The following is an 11,638-nucleotide window of genomic DNA, read 5'->3' on the forward strand; positions in this document are numbered from 1 at the left end:
GTCTCCTCCAAAAATGCAGAGAGAGCACTACCGTTTAGAAGGCAGAATAGATTTAGAAGAAGAGATCCCTGCCCGCCGAGAGCTGACCCGCCTGCTGCGAACCCTGCCTTCACACAGCCCTCTCGACAGCAGCATAGCTCCTGCTGCGACTCAGCTTTTCGTTGGAAAAGCCTTTGCTCATTTCTGAGAGCTGTACATACGCAAACCGGTGTTAAAATCTTCACATCCATTGAGGAGCATCAAAGACCAGGTTGGCAGAAATCCTCCATGGAATGAAGTCGTCTCGCGCGTTTGAATCACATATAGGCGTTAGGATCCAGCAGCTGCTGCAAGTGCCCGGCCGAACCTGGGACAGACCTTGGAGGTATCGAACAGCTCCTGCCAGCGGTGGCCACGGTCGCCCGTGTCTGCTGTGGACAAGCCCCATGGACATGCTCTTATGAAGAGCAACATTTTCTGCTTTAGCAATGGAGGATCTGCAGGTCACGTGCAGCTGTCACCTGGTATTGCATATTCGCTATGTTAATTCCAAAAGTAATAATTACTTTCTGGTAGAACATCATCACCCGTTGTAGGACTTGCAGTGCTTGTGCTGGAACAGCTGCTTGGGTGGCACGCACATTTAATCCTTACGGTGTCTAACAGAGCAGTCTGCAGGTTTCCTACCCAATTTGATCACGTTCAGTGATCGCTGTGGCAGACAGCTGAAAGTTATGTTATCATTATAGAGGAGCAGCAGAGAGAAACCTCTCCTAAGTATGCTTTAGTAATGCTGTCTCCTAGGACAGGTTTTTTTCATCTTTGTATATTTATTTCTATTCTCATTTGAAGGTACAGGTATTCAGGCCAGTAATCAAGAGCCACCTGGGTGGCTCACCTCACAGGAACCACGCAGCCCACGGGGCTTGACAAAATAACTTACACTGTTCACACAAGGGGATTACGTCCAGTCAAATTTGGTCTTCTGCTTGGATTTGCAGTACGTGGTAAGGACTTGGGTTTGGTGGGACGCTGTTTTTCCAGTGGTAATGGAAAGACATCGTATCCTGCCACGATGGCAGCAACTTCAGATTGCGAGGAGCATCTGAATGCTTAGCTGAAAATCAGATACCAAGAAATGGCAAAGGTCTGCTCAGTGCCTTTTAAGCTTCTACGTGCACGTTTCATGTCTTGTTAACCCCCCCAATAAATGAGGAATATGATTAGAAATTAACAATAAAAATAACTAAAAAGGGTTGAAAAAAACCTGTCCTGGGTAAGAAAAATGAAAAAAACCCCAAGAATTGGGGGAAGAGTGAAAGAAGATTTATTGTTCTGCTCCCGATACCCGAGGTTTCCTTGGTTTGGTGTTGGTTTTCACTTGTGGCCCATGGATCTGCAGAAACCTGAAGGCTGCTTCTAGGACGTGAATAAAAGCTAGCTGAAAGACGGCTGCTGTCAGTAGCCTTTTATTTGTTAATGGCACCTGCAGAACCAGGGGGAAGGGGTAGCAGAAGAAGTTAAAGATTGCCAAAGGAAAGAAAATGTATTTTCTTTCTTTACAAAGAAGCAAGGAAATAAAGCTTCTTTGCCTGTTTTAATGATCATTTGCTAAACATCTGAGCAGTTGAATTGTTAGTCAGAATGAATGTAGATGAAATTCAGACATAGACAAGACTATTTGTATAAATTTGATTTTTATAGACACATCAACAGTACTTTTTCCCAGAAGTATTACATTTTGATTTAGCTGAGGAAAAGAAATTATACTATGTGACTTAATTACACGACTGTGACTAACACTTTGTTACAAATACTGAGTAGTGAAAATGGAAGCAAAACGCAAGCTATCTGGTAGGTAAACATTTTCTTTTAAATTGTTGACTGAATTTGAATAATGAATAAATTGGAGGAAATTGCAATCTGCTTGTGGAAGTTCCAGAAAAAGAAAAAGGAGCTAAGCTCATAAGGTAAATTATTAATGTTGGTATATTCGCTTTGCTCCAGTTATTTGTAACATAGAAAATGTGATTTGTGTGTGTATGTCATTTTAATATTGACTCAGTTGCCAGCTCAGATCTAAAATAATGAGACAGATCCAAGTCTTTCATTTCCAGAGAAGAATTTTTAATGCAAGTGAAATCAATATGGCAAGACATTCTGCCCAAAGACAGGCTAAAAACCGAGTTTAGCTGTAACGCCTGAGGACAAGAGGTTTTAGACCCTCCCTTTTATTCACCCCCAGTGTGACAGAGATGCATGCACGCATGGAAGTTGCTCGGTAAGAGGATAAAAGACGTGTGCTTTCACCTTTGAGTTCAAATACATGCTGTGATCTTATCTGCAGCAAGTTTGATTAGGAGCAACTACAACAGTATAAACAAGAGTGAAAACCCCCATCCTGTACTTAGACACAGCTGCGTACAGCCGACAGGGCCCGAGCCAGAGTCAGGAGTTAGTGGGTAAGCGTTAACATCCTCGACGGGACCTTGCTGGGGAATTTCAGCAGGAATGCTGCACAACCTCTCTGCTTGCCATTTACAGCTCTTCCTCGTTATTTATAAATACAAATTTCCAGACCCTTTTTTTACACTATCTATAAATATCTTCAATTATAACAAGTGCAGGAGTAAAATTCTATTAAAGGGAATCGTAAATTACAGCTATATTTTTAGATTTGAGCTTTTTGTTAATTTGGTTTTAGTGTTTCCCAGAAACACTGCGATTTTAGTATTTGCAGCTGGTAACTGTGGGATGACTCTGGGCCCCGAAGCCTTGTATTTATACCCCCGCATGCCCACAGACCCACTGTCGCTTTTCAGGCTTTGCTTTGCCAATGCATCTCGGCCTGAGAAGGCCCATCTCTGGGACGGAGAAGGTTGTCCAGAGCTTCACGGACCCTTCCAAATCCAGACAAAGGCAAAGCGGCTTTGCATGTTGTTGAAGAACCATTGGCACTGAAAAAGGGACGATTTATCTCATTCATCGCCTGTGTTTTCATATCAGCGTGCGTGAGCAGAGGTACTAGCGATGCCCATGAAAGCAACCACCACAAAAGAGCGGGTGACCTCCCTCCGCACCTTTGCCTACCAATTTAAGAGTGCTCAGAGCAAGGTCCTTCATCACAGCCTCCACTGAGGTCCTCCCTTGTGACGCTAATTCTGCAAGGGACACGGTTGCGAGCCCACATGCTGACTCAGGGGAGGCCACCAAAACACCACCCAAAATGCTGTAACACTACTTGACGTAGTGAGGCCTCAGTGGGGCTTGAGGCTGCGCTGGCTCCATCGCATGACTCACGTGAAACTCCCGTGCTCCTTGTGCTAAGGATCCCCATACCAACGTGCAAGCCAAGGTGCATTTAAGTTTCCCCAATGCTGAGCTGTGAAATGCCGACGGTCTGAAAAGTCTTAAAGGTCACAGCGGTAGAGACGAGGCCTAAATTTTGTTTAGATACCTAGAAGGGGTCCTGTGGGTGTTTTCACGTAAACTATCATTGAAATTGTCTTGGGGATCAAAGGGAAATGGCAGACTGGGGCTCATCTAGCTTTAAAGCTGCTTAAAAAAAAAGGAAGGAAGCCCCTTATTTTAAAGGGAGAGCAGAACTTCTTTTGAAGGACATTCCCTAGAAAGCTGGGGAGATGCCTCCAGCGAGCAGAGCTCCTCTCGGGGCTCCACCTGCTTTCTGGTGCTGCCGCAGCTCCCTCTCCCCCATCTTCGCTGAGTCGGGCCTGGTGCATTTGTACCAGAAAGGGAAGATTGAACAGCCAGCAGGCTCAAGCCTGCAGGCTGGCTGAGCTCCCCATGGCCCTGTTGAACAGCATCCGCGTGAATAGGAAGGGCTGTTGTTCTTTCAGCCCTTCTGTGTTCAGCCCATTGAGGGAGGACTTGAGCGAGGTCAAGTTCACTCATGGCCTTTTCAGAGACCTCCGCAGCGTGGCCTGGCGCCGGGTGTGAATAAGCGTAACGCACAAGGGAGGAAAATTTGGTCATAAGAAAAGCTTGGAACCATCTCTATTCACTGCAGATATGACCTAGGCTTTTGGCTTTCGAGACACGGGAAATACAAAGCATCAAGTATAACCATGTGCCTTGCTGTAGCTGATTATTTTCGGTTTTGAACTGGTGGTCTGCAGCTTTTTCTAGCATGATTTAAACATTAATTGCATTAATTAAAGTGGTCTCTTTCTAACAAAATCTGCAAAGCCACATTTTACAGGTCTGCTTCTTCTAATAGGGGAGGCAGAAAACAGTACTGTCTGCAGACTTGAGGTACTAGAAGTAATTTTTCAAAATTTAAAGCTTACCGCATTAAGCACTTCTATCAGCTGCAATGCAGGTGCTCCTCAACATAAGCCCCATGCCCGGTGCTTAGAATTTGCAGGGCTAAGTCACACCGGTACAGTCTCATGATGGCTAATAGTGGCAAGAGAATGAAATATTACTCATCTGGTCCAAAATCTGCTCTCCCTGGGACGTGTATGGCAGAAACAATAGTGGGAGTTGGCTCTTTTTTTTGCAACTTGTTCAAAGCTTGTGCCAAGTCCCCTGGAAGGATCATCTACAGGCCTCAATGTGCAAAAATAATAGCATTGTCAGGCAAAATTCAGGTCTGATTTTCATGCTGCAGAAGAGTAGCAGTTCTGGTGGGGTTGTGTCCAGATAAAAATGCCTCTTTATTTAATTCAAAGAGTGCTGGACCAGAGGTGAAATCACTGCGGAGTTTGGTCCAGCATCCTTCTCGTTTGTAAGACTGGCAGGGATGCACAGCTCGTATTGTCTTGGGGTGGATCCAGCTTTCAAACTGAGCTGATGCTGCCGAGCTGCCCTGCACAGAGGCCAGGAGTATGCTGGTTTCTTAAAGGCTTAGAAGTTTCCCCTCTTCTTATTTTCCACTGACTGATTCTGTATTCCCCAGAGGCTCCTTGTTAACAGCACAGACCATCGCCAAAAATTAAAAAAAAAAAAGGAGGGGGGGGGGGAGGAGAGGAGGGATGAGAATAACAAGACATACCTGCAGCAGTCCTTGCTGTATATTCCCTCTGTGTCCCACCAATGGTGTCATGCAGAAGGGAAATTGTTCTATCAGTGACTATGTTAGATTCATGACCCCACCACAACCTTGAATTGGCCTTTAGTTGTCGCTGATGGGAACTGAAGAACAGCTCCTGTCGACATGATTGCTGCTCTCCAATGAATCAGAACACGCAGGGCACAGAGCAGCACATTAAACTAGCAACAGAAATATATCACTGTACTTTTATATAGATGTATTGCTTTTGCCCAGGCATATAAATGATTGGGCTATCCACTTATTTTTTTTCCAAGGACTATAAATTAAAAATAAGCTAAGGGTTTTGAAATTATGTTCTCTCTCTCTCCCCCCCCCCCCTTCTCGGTCTTTTTTTTTTTTTTTAAGCTGGGCGGCTATTTTAGGTCTACAGTAAAACATTGTAAAGGTAATCTTACCATCTATGTCTACTTGACCATCCTTTTTCTAAAAGAAATCTATTACTGCAGTTCTGGCTCAGGTAATTTAACACTTCAGTGTGATCACACTAACTCTACGTATTGCTGCGCTTCTTTTGCTGCTAATGAACACTTACAAGGTCATATTTTTTAATTTAGTAAGACCAGTATCTGAAATGGCAAAATCTATGTATGTCATGTGGGGTTTTTTCCCCCCCTAACAAATATTTCATAAAATAAGATTATTTCAATATACCTTAACCAAAGGTCACTTTGACTTGAAAGTTAGTTTGATGTACAGCTGCATAATTTAATGTAGTGCCTCAAAATTTGAAATGTTTCACCATTAAACTGCATTTAATTTTTGCAACTTTCTCTGCTTGCTGATTGAATCATCTTTTTAAGTTATCCATTTAATTCAGAGGCGATATCACCAAACTCACAGAGATTGGGATACGTTTTGTCATATCGCACATTTCCAGCTCTTTGCAAACAATTTATCACTTACCAGCTTTGCAGCCAGATGTAGAAGGAATAAGCAAGCTGCTTCACTTGCATTCTTCCCCCATCTTAACATTTTTCTGGGATGAAATGCAGAGCAAGAAACCATCTAGGAGTCCATTTTTTCTGGTATGAGGCTGAGGCAGGCAGGTATCAGTGCTTGCTCCAGTGGAAAGCAAGCAGCTCTGCAGCTCAGCTTTGGAAACCCTTGCACAGGCGAGCAGCCCCTGGTCCTGTAAGCGGAACAACTGACTTTCATGAGGAAAATTTTTCCTACAAGAATCTGTGGGACTGAGCCTGCCAGATCGTCTTCTGCTAGTTTTTTGAATGTGTTATAACAAGACCTTTACTTTTTTAACTTTACTGTTCTTGGACTAGCTACTAAAGAAGTTTGGTGTTAACTGTGTGTCTGTGCGTCGGATAAAATGAATTTGCTGTCCACCAACATGTGACGTGATCAAAGAAAATAAATGAGCTGGTTACAGCTATTTCCCCTCAACAGAGTCATAAACACCATAATAGCAATTCCTATGTATCTTTTCACCAAGCTTTGGATGATTCAATCTTTACCGTATACCACTTACTATCAAAACTAGTAAGGTATAAATAAAAAACTGGCTGCATTATTATCTTTTTAAAAAACCAGTAAATTCCAGATCTAATGACAATATGGTCCTTTGACATTTTGAAGCATTTAGCCAAACACTTTCCAGGTTAGCAATGCTTCACCACTCTGTGGTCATGACAATATTTAAAAATTAAGCCCTTTTCGGTTTTCTGAGCAGCAAGTGTAATACCAGGAAACACAGATTTAAAGGCTTCTTAGTGTGGGGAGGGTGGGAAAGTGCAAAAAAAACCCCTAACCATCTAACTGCCTAGGAAGTAACGAGACCTCCGTCCTCCCACTCTGTTGTCACCTAGCCACTGTGCTTTAATTCCTTAGGTGTTTAAGTGCCTCCCAATAAATCTTTCTAAATGCTCTTGGCATAGCCAGAGTTTGCTGAAATCTTCAGAGTGCTGTGCGCTTCAGTACCTAGCCTGTGCTGAAATCCTATCAAGGCCCACAATTAACCCAGGGATTACTGGCTAATGGGTGGAGGGGAGCAGCTCCTCTTCATTGCGTTTTCTCAAGGAAGGGAACGGCAGTTGTAGGAGAAAGGATTTGTAGCGATCACCTACGTGGAAACGAACACTTCGCTTGCTTTGAGGGAAAGCGCCGAGATGGGGACTCAACCATCCTTTGCTGGCCAGTTCAGGCAGCTCTGGGCAGCTCTCGGTTGAGCGTGCTGTCTTCCAAAACTTCGGACCAGTGAAACATCGGACCCCGGCTGTCAGGCTCGGACTCTGCTCCCACGGTGCCACCAGCTAGACAGACCAGTCTCCCCACTGATTTAGTCCCTTTCAGAGCCCAGTTGAAAGTCCATCCATGTCTACTTTCGTAGGGCAACGGATGCTGATAACCTGTTCTCCAGATTATTATTTTAAAAAATAAAAACATTTTCTTTCAAGAAAAAAGATACTTGCTTTGTGGCTGAAGGACTGCCCCAAAGCATCTGGTTCTCTCACTGGGACACACGCAATTTGCCACGTGGCCTTGGGAAAGCCAAGTAGCTGATACTTGTTTGCTGAGCTGGGGAATTAGGAAGTTTGGGGCTCTTCTTTTTTCCATTTTACAGAGCTGCTGTAAGTCTTGACTCTCCAATAGCTTCAACATACGCTAATTGTTTACAAATAAACTGTTGAGCGTGACTGGTGCTAAATTCTAGACCTAACGAAGTTACGTGTCTGAGGGTTCGCTCATAAACTGCTTTAGGCTGTGAGAATAAGTCTATTTTCATTGCTTTCCTGCCAGGCTCGGAGAGGGACTGCTGGCTGCAAGGGCATTTCTTCCTCTCTGTGCCCACCAGTGGGGTGTGGAGGGGGCAAAGCCAAGGCTTGGTTTTTGCTCTTCACTGAGAAAAGGAAGATCTCTCACTGAGCTGGGGACCAGCTGACGTGTTTCCCTCCAGAGGAGAGAGCACAAGGACTAAGACTAAGGCTGTGAGGCCAGCAAGTCTCTGCCAGCTCCAGGCAGGGAGCATGCCCACATGTTGTTTTCTTTCTTAAAATACTAAGTAATTCTCTAATCTGGTCTTAAAGGGCGAGGGAAAAGCTCTTGTGAGCAGCAACAGAAAAGAAAGAAAATGAGAAACTACCAGAAACTGTCTCAAAGTGGGGCAGCGGTAGCCAGCAAGCAGCACGGCTCCCCAGCAAGGCGCTCTGTGCCCAGAACTATTTACATCCAACTGTAACTCAAATCTTGCCCCTGATCTTAAGCGAGGTGAAATTTAAGTTATCAGCTGTCTTGTAACCGCCAGTCCCCAAACTCAGATAAACTTAAAATACTTCCCCCCAGTACGTATAACTGGCACTTGAAGGACACATAGAAAGTCATTACTGAAAGGTGCTAACTTTTCTGATAATAAATTAGTTTTCTCACTCCTTGAATGCTTTGTCAGCCCAGACAGGAGATTGTTTTATAGCACAGGTCTGGCATGCTGTTTGCTTATTGATGTTATGAATGTCCGTGATTTTATTTAGGGTTTAGGTTATCACCAGATGTTGAGATTGTACGGCGGGGGGAAATCTTGCAATGTCCTCGCCTGATCTACTCAACTGTTCCTCCAGCAGCTCACGTGAAGGGGAAGGTTGACAAATTTCTGATATCAAACCCAGCTGTCAGAACAACACGGGGTAATAGCTGTCCTTGTCAAACGCACCAATTAATTCACCAGCGTGTCAATGTAGGTATAATTGATAGACTCCACAATCTGGCTGAGTAATGAAAGTCGAAAGCATTACTAAGACCATTTCACCTCCTAAGAGATCCCGTAATCTAACCTGAGCTGTCAGCACTGCGGTGAGGGGCACTTAAAAAAAACCCAAACCAAGAGTTTTCTGCAACAGTAAGTAGAGGTTTCGTATGAATCTTCATTTTAAGGGTAGAAAAGGATGTGAAAAGAAAGGATATGAAACAATGGCATAATATTGTGGAGTGACAGTTTTATCCAAATACTCCTTAAAGCAGAATAGAAAATATAAATAGAGAAATTGTTTCTCTGCGAAAATCGGTGTGTTCTGGAGATCTTTCCTTTAATGAGGGAGTTGTTTCAGAAGAAAACTTGGCCATTGTCTTAAAAGCTGCGGCTGTGGGAAGGCAGTGTCAACTCAGCAGGCTCATTAGCATATCCTTTGTCTGATTTAGAAACGTTTGTTAAGAACTTCTGAAACAACAACAAAAAAATTGCTATTAGAGTTCCCTGATTGCTGTGCTAACTCATCCACTTCCAATGCAGATTTTGTTTTAATAAATGGTTTGAGGTCTTCTGGCTTTAGGGGGTGGGTTTTACATTAGTCACCCATCTTATTTAAAAAAAAAAAAAAAAAAGGCTTTCTTCTTTATCACTGCAGCACAGGGTTAAGGTCGTTGGACCTACAACCAGACCTACTAGGGTGGCACGTGGAAGCCAGAACATCCCTGTTAAGTCAGCTCTGCCAGCAGACGAGTACTCATCGCCATAGACTCAACAACAACTTAATACAATACAGAATAAAATCTTCAGGGTTAAATCCCAAAGCCACACACGCTAGCGAGATAACAGCATGAAAGAGCAGGACTGACGTTAACCAAAACCCTGAGCGGAGCAGGTGCTGCCCTGCCGTGTGTTTGAACCAGCCTCAGCTCCTGCCCGCAGGGATAGGAAGGAGGGCCGGCAGCACCCCATCCCACAGCCTCCCCAAAATTACAGCCAGACGTTCAGTGCAGGAACGTATAATGTGCCTGAATTTCCCAGGGGAATGCAGAGGTACATTCCCGTATTGACCCATGAAATTTGTCTCACCCTCTTCCAGCACACTGCGTTGGCTCAGCTGGGCTATCACAACTGGGGATACCGCAAACGGATCTAGACTCATCAATATCATCTAAACGCGCTTGAGAAATACCTGCGTGCTACAAAGAGCAGGGGGCAAAGTCAGGCCTGCTTCTCTGTGCTCAGGGGTGGCACGAAACATGCCCCGGAGCCCTGGGGAGGGAACTAAGCCACCTGGGATTTTAATGCATGCTCTGAGAGAGTCTGAAAGAAGAAAACGGAGATTCTAAGAGAATTTAGGACGGCGTTTTAGGGGGAGGGACTGCAGTATTGGTTCTTTATGCAATTCAGGAGATGATTGAAAGACATTACAACTACAGGCAATGATGAGAAAAGCAAGTGAAAAAGGACAGGCGATGCTGGGTAGCTCTGCTTTCCTGCTTCCTAGGATTTATGTACTTATGGATGAATTTAATACTTGGTGATCAAAAGAGTTCAAATAGTGGTTGTATTAATGATTTCAACATAACCTCTAAATCCCAGGATGGCAGTAGAAATGTTCTGCTTGGTCTTAATCTTCTGGCACTTTTTATTAAGAGCTAAATTAAGTGCTGTTGCCTTATGATAAAGCAGCTTACAGGAGTGTGAACTGTGGTATTGTCACCATAGCGCATGTACACTCTCTGCTCTGATCTCAAATTCTAGTCAGACCAGCTAGATCTTTCCCAAAAATTAATCACTGAAGGGAAAATCTCCTGTTTGATACTCTTCCACATTTTTTTATTGATACTTGGTTAATTCTCACCCAGTCGTCTTCTCTATGGCTCTGAGTTTGCAGAGCGATGCACATCATTGCCTGTGTTTGTTAGGGCATATTACTGTTGCAGATATCCCTGAAAAGGACAAGAGCCCAAATCGTCCCATCCGTGCAGACTGTTTTGGCCCACAATTGCCACTCTTTCTTCCTGTTTTCCCAATAAATATTTGGTACCTGTTAAAGATACCCGCAGGGCTCCCAGCTCATACAAGTATTATGCATCTTGCAGCAAAAACCTACCTCATTCTGGAGTTTAGGACACCTGTGATCCGTGTTTTGTGGCCAAGGAAATATTAATATGCCCCAAAGAAATATGAGAATCATCTCACCATTACTCTTCTTCTCTTCCTCCCACCTGCTCCCTAAAGTATATTGATCTTCGATCTGCTTGCTTTCTCGAGCCAACATGAAGACAGCGTGTCTGAATCAGGGATGGAAATAATTGATATTTGAAGCTGTTCTCAAACCTCGGGACAATTTATTCTGGCTTTGCTATGTCAATCCCAAAGACAACTCAGTTTCTAAGTTAGGGGTAGTCTTATCTGCTAACTAAAGGTAATGCCACCCCCAAAGACCAAAACTGTCAGCCCTAGTCTTCATTTTGGAGCTATAAGGTATCATAAGCTGTGATACCAAGTGCCTTGAATGAAGGACAGGGACTTTGGGATGGACATGCTATTGCACTCCCCGCCATGGCATTACGAGGGGGGCTGTTAAGGACACTCCTATTGCAGAACCAGATGGTAACACAGAAGCCGAATAAAATCGTTTTCATAGTTTATAGTTTCTTCATCTTCCTTACATCAGGGGGGCCCAGAACTGGATGCAATATTACCAATGTGGTCTAACAAGTGCCGAGGACAGGGGTCTAATCACTTAATCTACTGGCCGTGCTCTTTCTAATACAGCCCCGATGTTGTCGGCCACCTTAGCTGCCACGGCACACTGCTGGATCATGTTCAGCTCACTGCCTCCCGTAACCCACCGCTTTTTTTCAGCGGGGCTGCTCCCCAGTACCGTA

This window comes from Haliaeetus leucocephalus, unplaced genomic scaffold (assembly GCF_000737465.1).
Source record: "Haliaeetus leucocephalus isolate CR32 unplaced genomic scaffold, Haliaeetus_leucocephalus-4.0 Scaffold173, whole genome shotgun sequence".
In the NCBI taxonomy this organism is placed as follows: domain Eukaryota; kingdom Metazoa; phylum Chordata; class Aves; order Accipitriformes; family Accipitridae; genus Haliaeetus; species Haliaeetus leucocephalus.